This window comes from Schistocerca americana, chromosome 2 (assembly GCF_021461395.2).
Source record: "Schistocerca americana isolate TAMUIC-IGC-003095 chromosome 2, iqSchAmer2.1, whole genome shotgun sequence".
NCBI classification, from domain to species: domain Eukaryota; kingdom Metazoa; phylum Arthropoda; class Insecta; order Orthoptera; family Acrididae; genus Schistocerca; species Schistocerca americana.
The window spans coordinates 386392005-386417404 of NC_060120.1; the positions used below are offsets into that span (position 1 = coordinate 386392005).

Sequence of the window (25400 nt, forward strand, 5' to 3'; positions counted from 1 at the left end):
CAGCCTGTCGGCGAGTGGCAGATTGCCGAACCCGAGACATTTGCCAGTAAGATTGTGTGGTAACGAGGTGGCACAATGACAGTCCTCCACACCCGGAAGTGATTCTCGAGCGTAGCCTGAGATGTAGGAAACACGGCCGAGGTAAAAAGGAACTTGTTATCATAACGGCAGTAATCAGCGGCTGCTTGGAATCGATCGCCAAGAAGACACAGGCTTCGAAGGACATCTAATCTTTCCTTGTGCTGTTCTGCTGGAGAATGGTGTGGCACAATTCTTCCCACGTCAGGAAAGTGGACCATAATTAGAAGTACATCTGAAACCAAACTTTCCACACAAATCCACAACGTTACCGGCAGAGAGGCTTCTTTAGCCCACCGAGAAGTTTGTCAGCCAGCAGCAATGAAAACGCAACCATAAGGGTCAACGTCACCTGTTACACAATCACGTTTCAGCTCATTAGCAACCGCACTGCAGGAACACTTTCCACACAGATCCATGAAGCCTCTGAGACGCAGCATTTGGCAATGTAGTGGTAAAGATGCTCACTAATAACTTATCGCTCCGATAGAAACTCTCTTCTAGCCACTGAGGGCTTTGGTCCAATTGGAAGGCATTAGACAGTTTTTTAATGACCAATTCCCAACACGTAATCTACCAAATTTATTTACGGTGCTTTTTTCATCCTGAGAAAACAGTGCCACACTTGGTGCATTGTTCCGATGTTTACCCTATGTCAGGCTAATAAATTTTGTGGCAACGAAAGGATCACAGCAGAGCAAAGGCATCAGACATTGATTAAACTCCGCCCGAACAGGCCTTGGAAGGCCCAACGGTACTGACCGGCAGCCGTGTGATCCTCAGCCAACAGGCGTCAGTGGATGCGGATATGAAGGGGCAAGTCGTCAGAACACCGCTCTCCCTGCCCTGTGTTAGTTTGCGAGACCGGAGCCTCTACTTCTCAATCAAGTACCTCTACAGTTTCCCTCACAAGGGCTGAGTGCATCCCGCTTCCCAACCACGCCCGACATCGCTTAACTTCGGTGATATGACAGGAACCGGTGTTACCACTGAGGCAAGGCCGTGAAGGCATCCTACATAAGTCACGGAATGGTGTCTACTGAGGACGATATTCCTGTCAACATGAATAACTGAGGTGAAAGGAATGGGGAGAAAAGCGGATGAGAAAGAGATAGGGAGGAAATAATGACTTTCAGCCACACAGGGCATTGTGGCGCTGCAATGGCCTGAGCTGAAAATTTGTGCCAAACTGAGACTTTAACCAAGATTTACCACTCCTCTAGAGCCTTAACCGCCTCGGCCATCCGACACGCTTACCGTCAGACCCAAATTCTCAACTTCCCGCTCGCCGCATCACAACGACCCCCGCCCACTGACCCCCAACTCGCTGTTTTCTGAGTCCCGTAGGCGTTCGGACATTGGTTGTGCACCCGAACTGACCGCTGATATCTACAGTTCTATGGGCGCGACGGCTGTCTGATGAAAACGCTTCAGTGCGGATGCACAACCAATACCCGAACTACTACGGGAATCAGAAATCTGCGAGTAGGGGGTTAATGGGCAGGAGTCATTGCGGTGCGGCTAGCGCGAAGTTGAGAATTTGCGTCTGACGGAAAGTGTGTCCGAAAGGTCGAGGCGGTTAAGATAACAATTCCAGAGAAACGGAGCATCCGGGTTCGAGTCCGGGTCCGGCACAATATTTCAACTCTCGCCGCTGCAGGGCCACAATGCCCTTTGCGGTTGGAAGTAATTATTTCCTTCCTATCTCTTTCCTGCCTCGTTTCCTTTCCATTTTTCATTCCCATTATTCATGTCTATCTCCCGGCTGCTTCATCCCGAGTGGTGTCAGATATATCCGACAGAACAGACACCACTCACATCTATAATTCTGCACGTAGTTAGCCATTCCATGGTCTAGGCGCGTACTTGTGTCAAATAGCTAGCTGTACAGTATGATTGGTTACTCATGGATTTTGAAATGCCAAGTCTGTCTTATGTACGAAGTTGTAAACTAAGAGAACAGTGTCGCTTAGCCATTAAACGTGTAAATTACGAGGAAGCAGTCACCAGAGGAACGTTTCCCATCCATAAAATCTTATGTCTCCGCTGTACAGAATACTTGGGAGGTATCCACCGTACTCACCGACGGTGCGCATCCAATGCAGTGCAGAACTGCGATTATCGCTGAACACAATGCCACACCATTCCGGTCCAGCACCACTCCAAACGTGGCCGTTTTTGTTGTAGTACTAACGGCAGCCTACACATGGATTGGTAATTCGCTAGTCCGGCTACTCCTTGTCTCAAACCAGGACGACAGACTGCTGCATGGCGACTATTACTGGTTCTCCGATGGCAAGCGCAGATGTGAAAAGGTTAAGACGTGCCTGATGCACTATACGGTGATCACCTCTTGTTTTGGTCAAATGTGGTACACCTAAACCTTTCTGATAAGTACGCCAGTGCTCACGTTCAAATGTAGTCCAATATCGGGCACTGTCACATTCGCATGACCAAGTCTAGATATTGCACGATTCGACCAGCCGCCCAAATGAAGATCCACAACAAGGAATCTTTCAGAAACTGCCAGTTGCTGATAAAACTGTCTCTCCCGAGCGCGCGACATCTCCGCGTCCTTCACAGCGATCAATCTAAGCACTATAGGACTTAAAATCTGAGGTCATCGGTCCCCTAGAACTACTTAAACCTAACTAACCTAAGAACATCACACACAGCCATGCCCGAGGCAGGATTCGAACTTGCGACGGTAGCAGCCGCATGGTTCCGGACTAAAGCGCCTAGAACCGCTCGCCCACAGCGGCCGGCAGCGATCAATCGACATGTGAGGCTGTTCACGCCCCTTATATACTCTACCACGGTTTACAACACCAAACACGAACAACACTACTGGGTTATGGTGGCCGTTCTACCTTTCCGAATTGTAACCGATGATTTGTACATCTACGAAATTACATTAACTTCAGATCATGTGTTTTGGGTGCTTCACTTTTTTTGTCAAGCATTGTAGTTTCTGAGATAGTGTACCCTCCTGTATCGTCCCTAAAAATCTGAATTTTCATTACAGCGACATCATGTAGGGCAAATGAATAGTCAAGAACGGCAAAAGTCACGGACATTATTTTTTAAATCGAACCTTCTACATAATATTTCGTAATAAAAACTAGCTCCATAAGTGACATGTGCGCTTATCCACTTGGTCAATTTTCAACTAAAACGCCGATACTTCTTTCTCCCAAATCATAGGATTACGGCTCTGAGTACTTAGAGAAACGCCTGAAGAAAGACGTCAGCCTGCAACGACCTAGCAAGACCGAGCAAAAGCGCTATTTCAGTTCCGTCATTGATGTTGAGAAGAATAAATTAAACACTTTTTAAGAAAACCATTCCAGCAAACGCCCTTAGTAGTTTCATCAGACGTACAGCACAAAATCTAAACGAGAATGGCCACACCGGGTTCTTGTCTAATATGACTTCAGTGTTTCGATACTGTTCCATTTCGCTGTGTACAACTGTTTTTATGCACGGAAGAGACGTAAACAAAAAGAACACGAGGGACCGCAGGCCCCTCCGTCGCTGTTTGCTTTGCTGAGAGCGCCAGCCGCGCGCACCTGGCCTTTCCGCCTCGTTACGGAAGGTAGGCGCCATAGCCTGCTGGCTGCCTCGTATGGAGTACCGCACGCCTGTCTGAAGAGCTCTTAATGTGTTGGCTTTGAAAACACAACTTCTCTAAAAAGCTCGTAATCACACCACATTACTACAAAACGTAATTTGCAATCGATATACATCGCGTAGTTGGTGCTACACAGCACTTGCAGAAAGAAGACGTGTCAGCCGGGAAGCTGCAGTACGACCTTATTTTATTCAAAGATTTGTATCGACAGCAAACGTACTTGAGTTAAATATGGTAACTACGGTGAGGCACTATCATTACGTGCCATGAATCAGTAAACACTATTAGCATTTTTACGAGGGTCATTCAATAATTAGAGAGACAAATTGGTCTGGGGAAAAAAATTGTTAGTAGGGGAAGTTTGGTACTTTCATGGCTTTAAGTTGGCATCACTGGGATGAACCCTGATCAGCTGATATATCAATATTGTTTTGTTTATAACCTCAAAAATACATTTCAATATGGCGAGTCCGCTTGAAATTGTTTTTCACTTGCTGAAAGCGAGAAACCAGTGAATATAGGCTATACTATAGAATGTCTAAAGTTTATGGTGAAGGTTGTATGAATCGTGCAAATTTTTACAAGTGGGCAGAGCAGTTCAAAAGTGGTCGCGACTCAGTGACTGACGAACACCGTTCAAGCCGACCAGTTGCATTTTCAACTCCCTCACTAGAAAGTCGAATTGATGACATTATTCGTGCCGACTGCAGTGTGACTGTGGAAATGATGTTCACAAGGTTCAAGTTAGTACTGGTACAGTTCATAACATTATCTGCACCGCAAAACATGTGCAAGACGGGTCCCAAAGGAGTTGACGCGGCTACACAAGGGAACTTGTGATGAAACTTGGGTTCACTATTAAGAGCCAGAATCAAAAAGACAAAGCACGGATTGGAAGCACACCAACTCACTTGTCAAGAAAAGATTCAAAACCCAAGCATCAGCAAGGAAAGTCATGTTGACGGTGTTTTGGGATGCTGAAAGTCCAATTTTATGTGATTATCTCGAAGAGCAGCCTTCAATGAACAACCAACACTACTCGGATTTTCTTTTAAACAACGTGAAGCCAGCCATGAGACGTCGTGGATCTCAGAGGAAAGGTGTGATTCTCCACCAAGACAAGGCACGTCCTCATATTGCTCAACTAACCCGTGAAACCGTCGACAAAACAGGCTGGGAGGTACTGCCTCATCCCCCTTACAGTCCTGATTTAGTACCAAGTGATTTCCATTTCTTTGGTGCACTGAAGGAGGCATTGCGTGGGAAGAGGTTCCAGGACAGCGATGACGTAAAAACGTTTGTGGCAAACATCACGATAAAGAGTTCTTTGCTGCCAGAATAAAAAAGCTTGTAGCTCGTCGGAACAAGTGCATAAATGTTCAAGGGGATTATGTTGAAAAGTAGAAAAAGTATTGTTTTGTAAAAATAAGCGCTTTTTTCTCCAGACCAATTTGTATCTTTAATTACTGAATGACCCTCGTATAAGTACCATTATAACTGTCGTAGTCCATCAATTATGTGAATTTTGCAATACATTTGTAGGGTTCATACAACAATTGCCATCATAACTTGCAAACATTGGAGAAAGACCTATACACAATGCCACAAAATGAAGCATGACCCAACTTAATCTATAGCCAAGTACTATACAGGGTGTTACAAAAAGGTGCGGCCAAACTTTCAGGAAACATTCCTCACACACAAACAAAGAAAAGATGTTATGTGGACATGTGTCCGGAAACGCTTAATTTCCATGTTAGAGCTCTTTTTAGTTTCGTCCACCTATGCTCAATAGAGCACGTTATCATGATTTCATACGGGATACTCTACCTGTGCTGCTAGAACATGTGCCTTTACAAGTACGAAACAACATGTGGTTCACGCACGATGGGGCTGCTGCACATTTCAGCCGAAGTGTTTGTACGCTTCTCAACAACAGATTCGGTGACCGATGGATTGGTAGAGGCGGACCAATTCCATGGCCTCCACGCTCCCCTGACCTCAACCCTCTTGACTTTCATTTATGGGGGCATTTGAAAGCTCTTGTCTACTCAACCCCGGTACCAAATGTAGAGACTCTTCGTGCTCGTATTGTGGACGGCTGTGATACAATACCCCATTCTCCAGGGCTGCATCAGCGCATCAGGGATTCCATGCGACGGAGGGTGGATGCATGTATCCTCGCTAACGGAGGATATTTTGAACATTTCCTGTAACAAAGTGTTTGAAGTCACGCTGGTACGTTCTGTTGCTGTGTGTTTCCGTTCCATGATTAATGTGGTTTGAAGAGAAGTATTAAAATGAGCTCTAACATGGGAAGTAAGCGTTTCCGGACACATGTCCACATAACATATTTTCCTTCTTTGTGAGTGAGGAATGTTTCCTGGAATTTTGACCGTACCTTTTTGTAACACCCTGTATAAAGACAAGTTGTTGTTTAACGTAGTTGCGAAAAAGCTCGAGAAGTACTTAACCGATTTATTTCAAATTTTTACACGGTACTCCTATGAACATTCACTCGGGCACAGGCTTTATATTCTTTTAATATATGTAATATATAAAGGGGCAATGTCGTTTCCAAAATCTTGAAACGTTCTTGACCGATCTATTTCAAATTTTTACATGATACTCTAATGAACATTGGAACGGACGTAGCCAATACTAATTTTTTTTTTTTTCCAGACGGACTACGAGATGGAAAATGCTGTGCTGTGATAATATGCGACTGGAGGGCGGATAAACGATTACACAAATAAAAACTGAAGGGACAATAATGTGTTTTTTCGGTTTTCTTTCTCGCCTTGGGTTGCACACAAACCAGGAAAGTTATATTTATGGCTTATCGGCTTATGATTAGAATAATACTATGCGATCTGAATCGCCCGAAACTTCGTAATTCTAACCGTTCGCAAATTAAATCCGGGTGAAATAGTATCCCTGAAGCTGCTATACTCACAGATCCAGCAGCTGGAGAGATGCGTCTCTTACCCCGCACATCAATGATCCCATCAGAGTTTCCTTTGCAATAACAACAAACAAGGGTCAAGGTAAGAGGGGGAGGAGGAGTTGAACAGAGAGGGAGAGAGGGTGGTAGGAGGAGAGGAGATGGGCAAAGAGAGGGGGAGGAGGAGGAGATGGGCTGACAGGAAAGGGATAGAACTTTAGGATATATATCCATTTCCCATACATATTTAGCAATCTACATCTACATGGATACTCTGCAAATCATAATTAAGTGCCTGACAGAGGGTTCATCGAACCACCTTCACAATTCCCTACTTTTCCAATCTCGTATAGCGCGCGGAAAAAACGAACACCTATATCTTTCCGTGCGAACAATTGCGAAGCTTTGCCGGGTTCGGTAGTTACCTTACATTTGGAAGTTACTTTCGCGAAGTACGGTGTACTACTGTCGTGTTCCGCTTCATTATATTTTATTCCCATTTTGATGCATTTACAACCCCGTTGAAGTTACATGGAAAGTTCCACAGCTAAGTATAGAAAATTGTATGACAACAGAAAATTGTATGACAATGTCTAAAGCGGCCGGCCGGTGTGGTCGAGCGGTTCTAGGCGCTTCAGTCTGGACTAGTTAGGTTTAAGTAGTTCTAAGTTCTAGGGGACTGATGACATCAGATGTTAAGTCCAATAGTACTCAGAGCCAGTTGTCTAAAGCCAGTCAAAAAGTAATACGTTAGGTAGCATTGTCGAGCAAGAAGTTGACTATCTGATACATCCCAGTGCAGCAAGAAGTAATACAGTATGACAGAAGAAAGTGTTTTGGAGACTGATTAAACAGAGGACCTGTCAACAGGGGAAACAGGAAATGCCAGATAAATTCTTTAACAATAATGTAGTTATAAACAAAGTAATGACTGAAACAACTAACAATCTGCTCATTGAAAGATAAAAATGATACACACACGTCCATTAATGAGAGTCTTCGAGACCTATGAAACAGCAAGAGGGGCGCGATAGCGTGTGCATTGAAAGGTTCCATTGCAACATTGTGATAGGAATGCAAGTTACACCAGAGTGTCGTATGTTGGTGGTTAAGGGCGCTTAACGACTTTGTTATCAGCACCCTTTTGAAATTAGTTGAAACGAAAGTGGTTAGAACGTAGAAAATGCGAAAAAATACATAAAAATCAATCAGACAAAATCGCACTCACTCTCACCCATGATCACCAGCACAATCATGCTAACTCACATCATGGAACCCAGCGTTAAATGAGTTTAGAAGTGCAAATCTACCGGCAAATGTGCTGCCGCCCCTTTGGTCCAAAAGTGAAATACAGTCTAGCAAACTCTCATGTGTACGCCACAGGCACCTCACACTGGAGGGTCCTCTTGCGGGAGCAAGAAGCAATGCGTGGCATGCTAAGACCAGTAAGCAGGACATCACTCCGCCTGCGTGGCTGGAAGGAGGTACGCCACAGCCGCGTTGTGGACTTTATTAGACGCAGCTTATTATCTGTCACTTCCAGCCATTCTTCTTCCCATCGATGAAAGACTCTGTACCTCAACAGCGAGGCGACAGATGCAGGAGGATAGCACATTGTACTGACTGAGGATCGTGACATTTTCGTTCCCCACAATACCCACGTGCCCTAACACCCAGCAGATTGACACCTCCTTCCCACACCTTTGTAGCTGGAGGAGGGCGTATTGGATATTTTGGTCCACTTTATTTGCTAGTTACAACCGTATTAGAGTGGAGGACACTCAGGGAGTCGAAACAAAGAATTTAGCACTCGCAACACATCACATCTGCTTCCCGCAACATCTCGTATCATTCCGCGTCGAAGACTGTTAAGTCTTCAGGCAGTCGTGTCTTGAGGACACGACCCGGAAAAACAGAGCAAACAACGAAGTCCCTCAGTTTAGACACATCCGCAAATACCGTAATGTCGGTCGTTGTTGGTACTTACCACGTGCAAATATACAGAACGTCCACACAGTGTGTGATGCCCTCCTATGGCTACAAAGCTGCACAACGACCTCCCAAACCGTAAACTCAGGACGACCAGCATGACCAGTGGCAACGTCCAGCCCCCCTCCCCCTTTCGAACACGGACCCTCTGGGGATCGGCAACGGTCTGAGCTAGAGATCTTAGGGTTTTAACTCTTTAACGCAGAACGCCCCACGCTCTTTCAGTCAGACTTAATTCTGGATAGCGAGTTTACCGCTCCAAAGGAGTGAAGAACGTATCCGTCCATCAAACCGGCCCTGTATAGTGGGACAACACCAACCATCAGATGGAACCCAGAACCACGTGCACTATGTGACATGGACACATACATCAGCAGAATGTCACCATTATACATTAGACTCTTAACAGTTATCCTCGCAAACACTTGCAGTGACGAATGTGCTTCTAACATGCCACCTCGCCGGCCGGGGTGGCCGAGCGGTTCTAGGCGCTACAGTTTGGATCAGCGCGACCGCTACGGTCGCAGGTTCGAATCCTGCCTCGGGCATGGATGTTTGTGATGTCCTTAGGTTAGTTAGGTTTAAGTAGTTCTAAGTTCTAGGGGACTGATGACCTCAGAAGTTAAGTCCCATAGTGCTCAGAGCCATTTGAACCATGCCACCTCCCCATCCTAGAACACTGCTGTCCTCAAATCGGTCCCTTTCCACAGCACTGACGAGTCTGTAACGCGTCCTGGTCGGGCGCGACATGAAGACGCGGAGGGGTTCATTATCCACGTTACGCCGCTACACATTCCTGAATAGGTCATTACATGTCCTTTCCACTTCTGAGATCCTGATGGTGGCTAGATACTATACTCGCAGAGGGCCGTGATACTTTTGTGTGAGGGAACTGCCATTTACTGGTAGACAACCATACAGAGCATCTTGCGAAGCTGATAATGCACTACGAAGGCAAATGTGGGATCCAGAGGGTGCTGCGAGGTCTCTAGCCGACACAAGTCCTGTGATAGACATCTCTGTGTACTTATGGCAAGGTAACGATCATAGTCCTGGATTGTACCATATGGTCGTGCTTGCCTGCACTGTCGCTGAATGCTTCGTTCTCCCTATAATCTCCACGGCCATGAAATGACACTACGAGCGACATGCCACTCATGGCCCAGCTCTCACTTGCTGCGGTTGGCCTCTATCACGCTACGAGTAATGTCATCTGAAAGTGCTGTCCAAATCTTCTTCCCTACGACTCCAATAATGGGCGCCAGATGCGCATCACAAGCAGAGAGAACCACTGCAACCAAGCCGCTTGCTCACATGGACGGCTCCAGCCGCATTAAGTACGTAACGTGCATCTGTGTCGCCCGCAACAGTTTATTCCACACGCTGACGCCATCTTTTTTTTGGTGGATCTCGAAAACCCCTTAACATACGGACATAATTCTATTTCTGTTTTCATCTTGACTGATTAATTGGTCCTATAATATCAAACGTCGCTAGTGATGCTGAAGATTTCGAATGAATCATAAGCGAGAACGGAACACCCCGGTTTCATATTTACCGCGTGAAGCTGAGACGCAGGACCGAGTAATGCTCGCAAACAGACCCCTGCTCCATATTTAGCGCGTGAAGCTCATACGCGTGACAACTCACAGAAGAAACGCACGTTCCGGTGCGCCACGCGCCACGGACGTGATCGCCATTCTTGGTTGCTAGAGGCCGAGACAGTCACAGCAAGAAGCACTCATTGGGACGTTAACTCCTGGGAAGTCGCCTGCGTGGAAGAACCGGTGCGGGATTCCGCGAGGCACGTGCTCCCATATAAAACAGTTTCGCGCCCATACATCCTGTGGAGGCGACATCTTTATGTCATCCGTATTGTGTGGCATAGAACGACTCTTTAGCGACTCTATCGGACCTTCTGAGTAAGGAATTCGAACATGACGCACGTTTAGCAGAAGCACCAAATGCTGCGAAGTGTTCGCTGAAAACAATAGCGTGTACACACACACGGTGTCCTGAAAACCACTCTTAGAAGAGGCAACAAATGACAATTCTGTTCTGTCATTAACAGGCAAAACTTTCTGGGTCCCAGAATGGACAAAGGAGGCTTGTTGGACTACTCGACGGACAGTAAAACGTGAAACTATCATCTCAGTCGAACATGCCTCCAACTTTGACACCGAACCATGCATATAGTATTATATGTTGTCGATGTTTTCACTGACTGTGTAGAAGTTTGATTAACATGATGGAGCATATGCAGCCAGTACGGTCAGCGCCGGATGGAGCAATTGGCCTCGCGGAGAGCAGTGGACGGTCACTAGTGAATCGCTTCACGCTATAGCAATGTAGGTAAGTCAGTTCATAATTATGTTTAAAAAAACTGATTGTCCCAGCACTCGCCTGCGTTTCGACATGCAGTACACATCTTTGTAGATACCGAGGTGTCAGACACCGAAGGGAGAACCGATAGAGGTACTCAAAGTATCCTCCGCCACACACCGTCAGGTGGCTTGCGGAGTGTGGATGTAGATGTACATGTAGACACGCCAGAAAGAGTCGCAAAAACTAAGTAGCTTCCGAAACACATAAGCACTCGCACAAAACTTAAAAATATTCCAAATGTGTGTTAGCAAGAAACTTATTAACACCTTGAAATCATCTAACTTGTTACTTGCAAGAAGTGACCGCATTTTATTGCCAGATCATTTAGCACAAGTAACAAATCTACTGAAGAGACTGCCTACATCTACGCTTGTCCGTACCCGTCTGGCATGTTGCTGCGCGGTATTGGATCCTTACTAGAAAGAACTGATGGTGGACACTGAAAAAGTTCAAACAAGGGTACCTACGCTTACATTACGGTCAAATAACGGAGAGCGTCACTGAAAAGCGCGAGTTGGTACGGTATTCGGTACAACAAAGACTTTTTCGTTGCGGCAAGATACTTTCACTAAATTTCCATCACCAACTTTCTACTGAGAACCCCAAAATGTTTTCTTAACTCCCACCTACATAGGGAGAAAGGATCATCGTAAGAAAGTAAGGAAATTATAGCTCGCAAGGAAATCTTTAGGCGTTCGTTTTCTCCTCGTGGTATTCGAGAGTGGAACGGTCGAGGAACAGCCAAAATGGTTCTATAAACACTCCGCCAAGCACTTAAATGTGAATTAGGTAGTAGTCATGTAACTGTAGATCTGATAATTTGCTTATATTTTGTAGTGCTGGGAGATACGGCGATGTGTGACGCGGCAGAAATTAAATGATCGTAAACTGATCTTCATTACGTGTAAGAGAGTGGTTTTAGAAAAATATTTTAACTGTGTGAACGTATAAATGGTTCTTAAATCTACTGATTAGGACGATATTTCTTATGCTTGCACAATGTGAACATCGTGACATTTTTTGTTCTTTTTCGCAAATCTTTACACCTTGCTACGCCGCTGGAATGTGAAGCGTGCTTTCAGTTATAACCGGGGATGGGGTTTTGGAGGATAGCAACAGCGGTTTGCTGGCTGCAGAAAAACACGCTCCGTTGCTCCTAACTCCGCGGCCAGTTTCGTCACGGCAATAAGCGCCTGGAATGCGTCGCAGAGCAGTGTCAGCTCGCCACTTAGCGCCAATTTCGAGTAGTACACGTCCAAATCTTTTCCAGAACCCTCAAATTTTCTCAGCGGCGATATCATTCGCCCCACACAGTCTTTGCGAAAATTAGATCTCTCCATCCTTTCTGTCTTGTACAGCTAGGTCAAGGCTTAAATTTTACACAGCGGCCAAAGTAACGGCGGAGGACAAGAAACACTCAGCGCGCGCGTTCTCTCTCTGTGTGCATTTCTTTGTTTTTGTAGCACGTGGAGGTATTCCGGGAGAGGAGGTGGTCATAGGTTTCTTGCTGGAAGACTAGCGAGCCTCTGCGCTGGTGAACAGGTTCCGTTATTCGCAGGCACGAACATCGCGCTAAGCGCAGTCGCCAAGGTCGTCACTCACGCTGCCGTCTGAACACCAAGCAATTTATACAGTCATTTCCTGATTGCGAATCTGCATGCGTTGGATGCAAAGAAAGCATCTCGCGGAGATGTGTAGAAATCATTATAAAAAGAAGATCTCACGACTTGAAATGTGCAATTAATTTAATTACCGAAAGACCAGGACTAGACACAAAATCATCAAGACAGCCATAGTTTTGAAAAACAAACCCATGGACACGAAAGTAGAATAAGCAGTTAGCACGTCATCACTGACAAAACTGTCACATACGGCTAACGGCACTGCAATCCACTCGCTTCATCTGTATATTGCAGACATCATCTTCCAGAGTATGGCGCTGATACTTCCATGGAAGTCGTCCTGAATGTAGTAGAAAATAGTGGGAGGCATAAATAAGCAACTACGAGGCAGGGACGCGTCGCATACCAGCGGTCAGTCACACACGGGGTAACGGACGACTGCCGGAAAACGGGTTACCCGAAAACTTGTTTAGCAGCGCCGGGGCAGGAAAAGGCTCATTGATGTGGTAATGCCACACCCGGAGCGAATATTAAGTCATTCTGACGCGGCGCGCGAAAGATCTCAAACTGGTGACGACGAACGGGCTTTTCTCTATTTACACTCATTGAAAAGCCATGTATATCTTCCGCAGGTAATTCTTTAACTGGTGTCCGAAATATAATCGACATGGCTGCTCCCGTGGAATTTTCAGTTTTTTGTGCACTCTGTCGTACAAAGTGATGACACAACAGGGAAACGTGGTTTTTGCCACTGCACATGAGACATTAAATGAATAATGCTTCATTCCATGACCGATATCGCTTGGAATGCAACTGAATATTTGAGTGACCTCCGACGTAATTTCTAGTAGTTCCCACTATAATAGCGCTCAAGGTTCTCAGAGCTCAAAAAATTAGAAATATTGTAATTCTGAGATCGTATCACTACGTCCCATATCAACTCGCTACACGTACCTTATATTGTGGTTTTGAGACCCGCCTTAGGGAAAAAGGTGCGTTATAAAAGTTTCACTCCGCCTATTTTCTATATGTGTATCACCAATATAACTCAATCTATAGCGTTACAGAATATAAATCCCGGTATCTGAGTGGTCAGTGCGACAGAATGTCAATCACAAGGGCCCGGCTGGGTCGCAGATTTTTCCGCTCAGGGACTGGGTGTTGTGTTGTCCTAATCACTATCATTTAATCCCGATCGACGCCCAAGTCGCCGAGGTGGCGTCAAGTGGAAAGACTTGCACACGGCGAACGGTCTACCCAACGGGAGGCCCTAGTCACACGACATTTACATTTTAATAGAAAAAAAATAACACAGGAATTAAATGTGACACCGGTATGTAGTGCGTGAGAGGTCTAAAACTGCAGAAGTTTAAAAAAAAGCGTTATGTGCTGTATATATGGCAAAGGCATGCCCGAGGCAGGATTCGAACCTGCGACCGTAGCGGTCGCGCGGTTCCAGACTGTAGTGCCTAGAGCGGCTCGGCCACTCCGGCCGGCATGGTTGAAGTACGTCGTGCATGTAAAAATGGCGCTATCCAAAACCGGCATCGAGGCAAGTGTGGTGTACCACAGGCCATACATCACAGGGGAGATGTGTGCTGGTTAATAGACGTGCATCTGTTGAGCAACTAACCGCCTAGATGAACCAAGGGGCTGTCAACAGTGTCTCCTCAACGACAGTTCAGCGAACTTTGCTGCGCATGGGCCTCCGCAACAAGCGCCTGGTTCATGCGCCCATGCTGACTGGTGTTCATCGGTGACGAACCCTCTAATTTGCACGTCAATATCGCAAATGTGCGTACACTAAGTGGAGACAGGTGGCCTTTTCAGATAAACCACGTTTTGTTCTCCATTGGACTAAAAGCAAACGCATAGTGAATGATCAGCGTGACGGACTGCAGTCTTAAGGGGCCTGGGTTCGATTTCCGGCTGGGTCGGGGATTTTCTCCGCTCAGGGACTGGGTGTTGTGTTGTCTTCATCATCATTTCATCCCCATCCGGCGCGCAGGTCGCCTAATGTGGTGTCGAATGTAATAAGACCTGCACCAAGGCGGCTGGACCTGCCGCGTAAGGGGCCTCCCGGCCAACGACGCCAAACGCTCATTTCCATTTCCATTGCAACAATCGTCAGAAGGGTCCAGACCGGAGGAGAGAGCGTTATGGTCTGAGGAATGTTTTCGTGGCGTTCCCTGGATGATCTTGTCATTCTAGAAGGTATAATGGATCAACACAAGTATGCATCTATCCTTGGGGCCATGACGACCCTTACTTCCAGTTTGTTTTTCGTCGGTACGGTGGTATCTACCAGCAGGACTACGAAACGTGCCACACAATTTCAGTGTACGCGCATGGTTCTAAGAGCACTAGCAACGCTTTACCGTACTCCGCTGTCCATCCAACTCCCCGGATTTACACCCAGTCGAGAATTTGTGGAGCCACCTCGATCGGGCTGTTCGCGCCATGGTCCTCAAACACTGGGGTTGGGATGGCTCCAAATCCCTGTCGGTATCTTCCAGAACATAATTTCGTCTCTCCCTGCATGTCCGCCCTGTCAGGCTTCTGACAGATGTTCACATTAATCTGACTGGACTGTGTAAAACAGGTATTACTGATACACGCCATTGTTATCTGTGACTTAAAATGAATAGTGTGCTAAAACATAAAATGGAACCATTGATTAATTGTCATTCATTAGCATATGTACTTGATTACGTTCAGGATTTCGTTAAAGAGCTACGAATTTTTTCAAACAAGTTACTGCCTCACCCACACCATAGGCAGTGATAAAAATTGAAGATTGAAGATGAGTTGTATTCACAGAAACAAAACTGATAACGATTAAGCGACCGAGTTAGTATTTGCCGGTGTTTGCTATTAATGAAGAATCGATGAGTCGATTCCCAGTGATTGCTTCAAATTTTGGTCGATCCAGATTTTCTGTTGCGGCGCCCATTCAATTTCATAAGGCTAAGAGGATAACTGCACAAATAACGAGGCTGCTACGTTTACACACAAATCGAATGTGTGGCAGACGGGATTCGTATCAGGTAAACGTGTATAAGGATCATGGAAAGCTGAAACTTGCCCATTAACCTCAGAGGAAAAGTGGTTGCTTGATAGATAATTTGAACCTACTCAGGTCGTGCACTTCTAGAGTTACATGAGTGCACGTAGCATGACAAGAGGATATGAGGACTCCATGATGAAAAAAAAAAAAAAAAAAAAATAATCAAATTAGCTTTAGTAAATGGTGTGAAAATAAATGTCTTACAACTCCAGAAGAGCTTAATGTCAAGTTCTACTATGCAACAAATACAGCAACATGAGGACGTCGTAAGTAGTACGTGTTTCGTTCTGAAGCAAAACTGTTTTTTAAGTATTACATATTCAAAATAGACGATTATGTGACAATAGGGCGAAACAAGTTTTGTGAAAAACTTACTTATTTTGTAGTATGCTTACAACGGGAAAAAAGGAACATAATGATTGAAATACGGTATTATTTGGAATCGTCGACAGAGAAAAAAAAAGTCTCAAAATGATTAAAATCAACGGAAAACCTTAAGAAAACTAAGAGCTACAGGCACTGAACCTCAAACGCAACAAATGATTTTCATGAAAGTTGTAAAAATAATATAATGACTGACAAATAATGTTTCGTGGCTACATAGTCTAATAAGGAACAGGTATGGCCCATGAAACATCACTTGCAGCCAGCTTCGCGAGTTCTTTTCCTTTGCGTGTTGTTTGATCCCACACCAGACAAAAAACTCGGAGCGATGCTTGCAGTGGTAGTTGGCTGTCACCACGGCGGGAAAAAAAAGCGTTCCTCTTGCTTTTCAGGTCGTCCGACTACAGAAGGCTAATTTTCCCGGAAACGAGACCAGAGAAGAAAAGGAGTCTGTTACCTGAAGCTTTCTTTGTGCTGTCGCAGTGCACGAGTCAGCAATTCTCTGACGTGCAGGGGCGAGTCTGCTAACGGTAAACGTGCTTAAAGGCTTTTTGAGGGCAGAAGCTCCAAGCAGCGAACAGTCCGTGGCATACCAGGCTTAGTGACGGCGGAGTAAGTTATTTACCTGGAACAGAAAGAGAGAAGCGCAATTTGTTAACATTATCTACCAATTAACAGTCAAGTGTCGAGCGGTACACACTGTTTAAAGTACAGCATATTAATGACTTTTAGATTAATACAGTACGTAATTTTACATGGTTATGCAGATATTGATATGTACGAGCCTAGCGTTTTACGTACAGGTATGGACATGGCTAGCATAAAAAAATGTGTATCGTGCGCGAGATACATAAAGGTATATCATTTCTTCTTAAATGCGTAAAATTACAGCTTCAACAATTCCACTTCTACAGTCTAGAAAAGCAGCAGATCTTTACGAGAAAATTGTATCTCCCTCCAAAATTAATTGTGGAATTTCATACATCTCTGCAGAAAGCAGGTATATATGAGCTACACCGTAACACTTGTGAAGGTCATACAGGGAGAACATTTGATGTCAGCCTGGAAATATGGGACAAACCACTCCACATTTGCATAACACCTAAGGGAAAATGACCACAAACCAATCGCTAGAGAAGATGACATGACAATAATTAGAATAAACAACAAAAAAACACCTAATCATGCAAGAAAATTATCATATAGAGAAAACCAAAGCAGACGGGAAAATCCTGTTGAATGATCAAGTACACATGCCAAGCAATTCATTATTTACACTAATAGACAAAATAATAGAATAACGTTCGCAAAAAGTATTAATATAATAATAATAGAACCCAACATCTTTACACTCACTCATCCATGAACCCCTCCACAGAATATTGAAACGAAAAGTCAAATTAGCTGCCACCAAAGTTTTCAACCACTCGCTAACAGCTAGTACACCCCCCCCCCCTCAAAAAAAAAGAAAAAAAACTCGTCGGTTCCATCCCCCCCCTCTCTCTCACACATACACACACAGGGTATAAACATCATAAATAGAAGTTAGTCTCGAACATATACTTCGTTAGGTTGGCAACAAATAGGTAAAGAAGATGAAACACGTAATGGAGTCGCAATATTTACGTTGTGAAAAACAGTGTACGACGAAGTAGTTGTATCGAGTGACAAAACAACAAAAGTCCAGCACAAAAAAGAGTGAGAAACATGAACATGTGTGGAAGGCGAAAACACAAAGATGTGATTACATGGCAGTGGTAAAAGTGGTAGTGCGACCTCCAGACCAGATGTGAGGAAACGCAGATCAGCAAATCGTAAGTAATTACTTTTTTACAAAAAAAAACCTCGAAGTGAACTGTTTAATAATCTAAAATTAACAAAACTGTATCGTTATAGATCCCGCTGATGATGCCTTAGAACCGGAGAAGGAGAAACGCGTATGGGATAAATAAAGTAACAAGCAGCAGGAAAAGGCAGTTTTATTTACAAAACAAGTACGAAACAGCTATTCGATGGGCGGAGAAGAATCTTGCGGGATAGCGCATACCAGAGGTTTTTCAAATCTTTGTTCCTCTCTCACCCATATTGAAGAAGCTTTTACATAAATATACGTACAAACTTCCCCGGTCCTTCGGATCTCGGTACAGTCTATACATTTGAATGACCCTGAGTCCTAATATAATGCACGTTCAGTGTTACTGACATGTGGTATCGTTTTAAGTATGGGAAGGTTAAGTAAAGTAAAATGGCATGGCGTGAATGGCTGGGAGATCCCCAAGGTCAGGTTCAGTCGCCTAATTGGAAAGGCTTCTCCTATCCGTCGCGCCCACAGGCACTTTTCCTTCGCGAAGAATGAGAGCTGTGTTTAAGTGTATCTATGAATAAAGTGTAGTAGTGTGTGTGTGTGTGTGTGTGTGTGTGTGTGTGTGTGTGTGTGTGTGTGTACTGTCATGTTAAAGATGATGATGATGATGATGATGATGATAGAAGGGAGATGGTGAAACCCGGTGTCCGCACACAGTCTACTCGTCTCTAATAGCACCATGGGGACCTCCGACTTGAACGTCCCCTCTCGACGGACGGATCACCAAGAAGAGTCGTGAGACAATGCAGAGAGACTTGTGGCTGAACACAGAACATTGGCGCAAAGACGGGTGATCAGGCACATTACGCTGCAATCCCTCCTGTTCCCACTGCCGTAATTGCCAACAGCACACGGTGTAGCCGGATTGTCGGCCAAGTAAATACTAGCCCCGCCCACCGGAGCTTAACTTCCGGGATCTCAAGGAAACCGGTGTATTCAAGTCGACACGGCAATTGACTGTAGGAAGGCTAATGTCTCAATACGTGTGTGGTTTCGACATTGACTAAACAAGGAAAGAAATTTCTTGAGACGAGAAACTACTGCAAGCTGATTGCGAACCAATATCTGATTATTTACAGGACCTCGTAAAGAACATATTTCGAGCGTTTATCTTCTTCCCTACAAGAACTGCTTCTGTACCAACCATCTCCCATGCGTGTTCACAAAAAATATTGAGTCATGTAAGACTTGTTTTCAATTTCAGTTCGTTATTGTTTCTATCGCAACTACAGCAGGAACAATATGCCAGATAACCACACAGGACAAAAAAGTGGTCCCAACGAAGTACGACGCTATCAGAGAGTAACGCTGCCAGCACCCTCGATAATTGTTTCGATTCGGCGAGAAAGAAGATCCACACGTTTGTTCAGGCATGCCACATCCAGCTGAAGCCACTCACTGATGATCAGGTCTCACAGAAAGTACAAAACCTGCTGGGATGTTGACTGTTACATTTCATCCGATGTCGCAATTAGTCCGAAATATTTTCTGTAGGATTAAGGTGGAGGTGATTCAGCAAGAGCCTGAGGTGCGTCAGGGCGCCCGAGTGTTCGTCAAGCCAGGAATGTGTTCCCTGGGGTCCCGTAAACAAGATGGTTGGTTCAAACGGCTCTGAGCACTATGGGACTTAACATCTATGGTCATCAGTCCCCTAGAACTTAGAACCACTTAAACCTGACTAACCTAAGGACAGCACACAACGCCCAGTCGCTTGGAAGATGACAGTGTCTGCAGAAGAAAGCGCAAAATCGTGAATGTTGAGTAAACATCCTGTTTGATATGTAATACGGAAATTTGGTTCTGCCTTGAGCAAACAATTTTTATTGTTTTTACTACCCATACATGTTTTCGAGAAGTTTCTCCACCTTTATTATCTGTTGAACAATACTATGTACATACTGAGGTATTACTTTATGAGACAGACAGATTTTGTCGAATTTTAAATTGAGTAGAGTCTAATGCAGTTTATTTGTTGTGCCTATGATTTTGTTGTACAGCTTACTCGGAAATGCCTGGCACGACATTAGATAATCATTTTCTGTTTGCTTCCTAAGCAGAAAAACTCCGTCAGACTATAATCACTATACTCAATTAAAAAAAAACTCAAGAAAATCAGTCGCGCTCTAAAGTAATACTTAAGTATGTAGGGGATGGTGGGGTTAAGTGGACACTAAAAGTCAAATTGAATTTTCATGAAGCCATGGCTATTAACAGAAGCTTGTGGCATATACATCTCGAATCTACATACTGTAAGATATCACACCAAATATTTATAGCTACGGTAAAAATATATTTTAAGGGATATAAAACTTTTTCTCAAAGCTTACATAGTGGCCACTTTTCCCTACCTAATGGGGTAAAGAGGTCAGTCCTTTGCCACCAATCACATATAGACTACAACTTTTAAAAAAATGGGTAGGCTTATAGTTTTTATTTCTCCACTGATTGTTACTAGGAGAAGAATAATACAAATGAGAAAGAAACGTGTTACATTGTTGGCATAAAAAGGTTAACAAATGAGAAGTATTAATCATTCCTAATGATTTAAATAGGGAAATCAACGAATAGCTATGGTTACTATTCCACTCTAATTCATTCAAAATTATCCGCTCGGAAATCAACCCAGATTCTGGGCTGTTTGGCTCAGTGAAGACGTACAGTTCTATGTGCCGCTTTAAGCAGTGACCTCTGCGATGTTCCAGACTCTAAATGCCATTGCACACAATTACATTCGCACAGTTCGGTCGGAAACTGGATGTCTGTACTCACAGACAACAGCAATTCCCGTCAGGTTTGAAACCGAGGCGTTACACTCCACTCCTTTCCCCGTCATTTAGGACCTTTTTACAACATTGTTCTTTCGCCGTGTTACATGGCTGCGTGTCGTGCAACGTTCATTTTATACACTTTGGACAATCCGCTTTGATACACCAACAAATCGGGCAACTCCATTCACGGTGTAATAATGGGTGCGTCCAAACTAGGACTGCTGATATTTTTTAAAAACACAGGTCTCCGATATTTCGGTACTAAAAAATATTGTTATCTGCTCTTGATAGATCGACAAGAAATATCAATATATCGAAGGACACGATATCGACGTATCGGCCTATGAAAATATCGGCCGCACATTGTAAATACACTGCCTGTTTTAGACTTCTATATTTAAGTACTGATTTATTATTAGATATTCTGTATATCAACGAACTAGCAGCATACCTTTCCCCTTAGAAAAAGAATTGAAGGAAAAACACACGATTTGAAAATCTGTAAGTTAATAATGGGACTTTGCGCAGATAGAAAGCTTGTATTACAATACTTTTTTGGTCGACAGTTTTGTTGATAATTAAAAACTGTGTACATGGTGCACTACCATGCGATACTCCTTTCCGATTAACCTCTGATACATTATTTTCTTAATTTGTCATTGGCTACATGACGAAATAAACCTTTTTTCACTCTAATGTAGGAGAAATGCGTAGTGAAGTTAAACTTTGCAGTTTCTGTGTGTAGCGCCGAGTGTCGATTACGTCAGCGTTTCCCCTACATGTCTCCCACCCGTTGCGAAGACCAATCTTGTCATTTGCATATTGTTCATCATTTTCAGCAACTGTTTTTGAAGAATACCGATGTGAAGAAATAGCATACTAGTTGCGTTAAAAGTTGTTTGTTTTTAACGCAACTCGTGTGCTGTTTCTTCATATCGGAAATAGTGTAATTCCATTCACACCACCACCCTGCAGTGCAATCGGACTACTACATTTGTGCCACCTACGCTTGCTTCACACAATAATAATAATAAAAAAAACTGGACGTGATGAAAGATCAAAAAGTAGTAAGGCTCCATTGAAAGTAAAATTATGTTCTACTACGATTTCAGTAGAATCACTTCAAATGTTTACCAAATATCGCGGAAAAAATGTAAAATAAAAATATCAGCATTCGATGATGACGATGAAGATTGGTTTGAGGGGGGGGGGGGGGGGACTCAAATGCGCGGTTATCAGCGCCCATACAAATTCCCAACCTTTGCTCAGTCCAATCTCGCCACTTTCATGAATGATGATGTAACGATTAGGACAACACAAACACCCAGTCATCTCGAGGCAGGTGAAAATCCCTGACGCCGCCGGGAATCGAACCCGGGACCCCGTGCTCGGGAAGCGAGAACGCGACCGCGAGACCACGAGCTGCGGACTCATCATTCTGTATTGGCCTTTTGATATCGGCATATCGGGAAAGGGAACACCGCTGATTATATATCAATATTTTTCTTGGGAAGTATCGAATATCGATATTTTGTAACAGCCCTAGTCCACACGCGACAGCTTCTTCCTGGCAGTCTATCACGTCGACCCATGTTACTGCATTAATTCCACACAGTCGAATGGTGCATACACACCGCTTCACAGCAGTAACTTACATCAGCAGCGAAAAATACATGACCGACTGATGCCAGCCGTATACCATCAACAGTGCTTCACAGCGACCATTGATGCTCTTTCAAGGTTGAGATTAATATTTTTGTCTGCTGAGCTTATACGCGTTGTATCCTGCAGTGGTAATTTTAATGTTCAGCCAGGAGCATAAATACGAGTGTAAGCCACACTCGCTCATCCGTACACAGTGTACGCAGCCTGGCCCGGCAAGGCGAAAAGTTGCGAGCCGCGCCACGCAAAACGAAGAGCACGACCGCCCGTGTGAAAGGCACCCTTTGCGACTTGGCACCACGCCAGGCGGGACATAATTCGCAGAGCTGTTGGCGCGGACACGCTGGACCGGCCGATAAACGGCTGCGGACCTCCGACGGCGCCGGGGTCGTCGACTGTTGCCGACCCCGGTGACCACAGCGGTCCGGGTTCCGCGGTACTCTGCAGCCGTATAATGGCCGCGGCTGCCGGAAATTCCGCAATGAAGAGCACTGACACACAGACTAGTGATCCGTGGGACACAGCAGGAAACGCTCCGAGGACAGAGAACATCCTCCACTTAGTTGGCGATTTTTTTGCTCGCCGGTCAATTCTGCCAGTGTCACGAATTTCTGAGAGCAGAATGTGTAAAACGAAAACGGAGAAAAGTGTGAAAACAGCGAAGTGATAGCTAAACTAGACAGCAACATTTCTTAAATTATACTGACAACCTCCTGAAAAGTTTTTTCTTACTTAGCTGTCAATGCCAAGAGAGGCGAGACTGATGACTTGTTGGTATGTGATGTACAGTGTTTCGTCTCTCTCTCTCTCTCTCTCTCTCTCTCTCTCTCTCTCTCCCCTCCATGATTGACACAACATTAATTTAACAGAACACCTGCTGCTAGACACGAAGGCTCTGCCACTAAGCGAACTGGCATTAATAATGGACAACTGGTGATTCAGTAAACTACGTCAGGTCTACAATACGTAAGAAACTCTCACGGTATAAATGATGAAAACAAAATGGAAACCCGAGAGGAAACTGTGAGAAATTTCGCATCTAAGTTTAGGCCACCGTGGACGACAATGTCATTACAGACGGAGCAAAAGCTCGGATCGATCACTTATAGAGAAAGAGATCCGGCGGATTCCTTTTCCAATTAAGCAACCCGGCACTCGGCTTAATCTTTTTTGGGAAACCACCTAAAAATTTTATGTGGATGGATGGACGACGATTTGAACGCCGCTTATTCTGAAGAGTGCCCGCTGTTTTAACCACTGTGCCACGTCCCTTAGTAGTAACCTATGAAAAGAGAGAAGTTCGCTGCTCATCAAAAGCTAACATTCAATATGCAATGACCATCAACAACGCAATTTTGTCATATGATGACATTGTTGGAGACCGTGGCTGTTATTTGAAGACAAATGTTGATGGGGTTGGGACAGCAACCAGCCACAAATTTACTTTCAGTTCCTTTATTCACAGGGTACCGGTTTCGAATCTTAGTGATTCATCTACATACGGTTTACACGCTTTCCTTATAACATGTGGTGTGTTTTTTAAAGATTAATTGTTGTGTAATGTCGGTTTGGAGTGTTTGTTTTCATAACATACGTCCAACAAAAATGGTTCAAATCGCTCTGAGCACTTTGGGACTTAACTGCTGAGGCCATCAGTCCCCTAGAACTTAGAACTACTTAAACCTAACTAACCTAAGGACATCACACACATCCATGCCCGAGGCAGGATTCGAACCTGCGACTATAGCAGTCGCGCGGTTCCAGACTGTAGCGCCTAGAACCGCTCGGCCACCACGGCCGGCATTCGTCCAACAGTTGTGAATACATTCCCACTGCATTCTTATTGTTGCAGACGTAAATTTTTCTCACTGAACACTTTAGATTTGTCACTGAGAAGATTTCTACCACGCACCGCATGTTTAGATACATACAAAGAACCTGAGACCTAACAATTCCATGCTACATCGTCCGTTGCTGGATACATAAATCAACACCACCTCTTTTGGAGGCGATCTCATCCCTAAGGAATAACCAACACCTCTTTCAAAGGACGCACATGCCACACTACTTCGAAAAATACACTCCTGGAAATTGAAATAAGAACACCGTGAATTCATTGTCCCAGGAAGGGGAAACTTTATTGACACATTCCTGGGGTCAGATACATCACATGATCACACTGACAGAACCACAGGCACATGGACACAGGCAACAGAGCATGCACAATGTCGGCACTAGTACAGTGTATATCCACCTTTCGCAGCAATGCAGGCTGCTATTCTCCCATGGAGACGATCGTAGACATGCTGGATGTAGTCCTGTGGAGCGGCTTGCCATGCCATTTCCACCTGGCGCCTCAGTTGGACCAGCGTTCGTGCTGGACGTGCAGACCGCGTGAGACGACGCTTCATCCAGTCCCAAACATGCTCGTTGGGGGACAGATCCGGAGATCTTGCTGGCCAGGGTAGTTGACTTACACCTTCTAGAGCACGTTGGGTGGCACGGGATACATGCGGACGTGCATTGTCCTGTTGGAACAGCAAATTCCCTTGCCGGTCTAGGAATGGTAGAACGATGGGTTCGAAGACGGTTTGGATGTACCGTGCACTATTCAGTGTCCCCTCGACGATCACCAGTGGTGTACGGCCAGTGTAGGAGATCGCTCCCCACACCATGATGCCGGGTGTTGGCCCTGTGTGCCTCGGTCGTATGCAGTCCTGATTGTGGCGCTCACCTGCACGGCGCCAAACACGCATACGACCATCATTGGCACCAAGGCAGAAGCGACTCTCATCGCTGAAGACGACACGTCTCCATTCGTCCCTCCATTCACGCCTGTCGCGACACCACTGGAGGCGGGCTGCACGATGTTGGGGCGTGAGCGGAAGACGGCCTAACGGTGTGCGGGACCGTAGCCCAGCTTCATGGAGACGGTTGCGAATGGTCCTCGCCGATACCCCAGGAGCAACAGTGTCCCTAATTTGCTGGGAAGTGGCGTTGCGGTCC

At 44.9% G+C, this 25400-nt stretch overlaps 1 protein-coding gene across 1 annotated transcript in view; it reads right to left on the minus strand.

Moving 5' to 3' along the window:
- The window catches only part of LOC124595016 (protein singed), a 329423-nt gene that overhangs the window by 231588 nt on the left and 72435 nt on the right, over nucleotides 1–25400 (minus strand). The gene's annotated exons all lie outside the window — the stretch shown is intronic.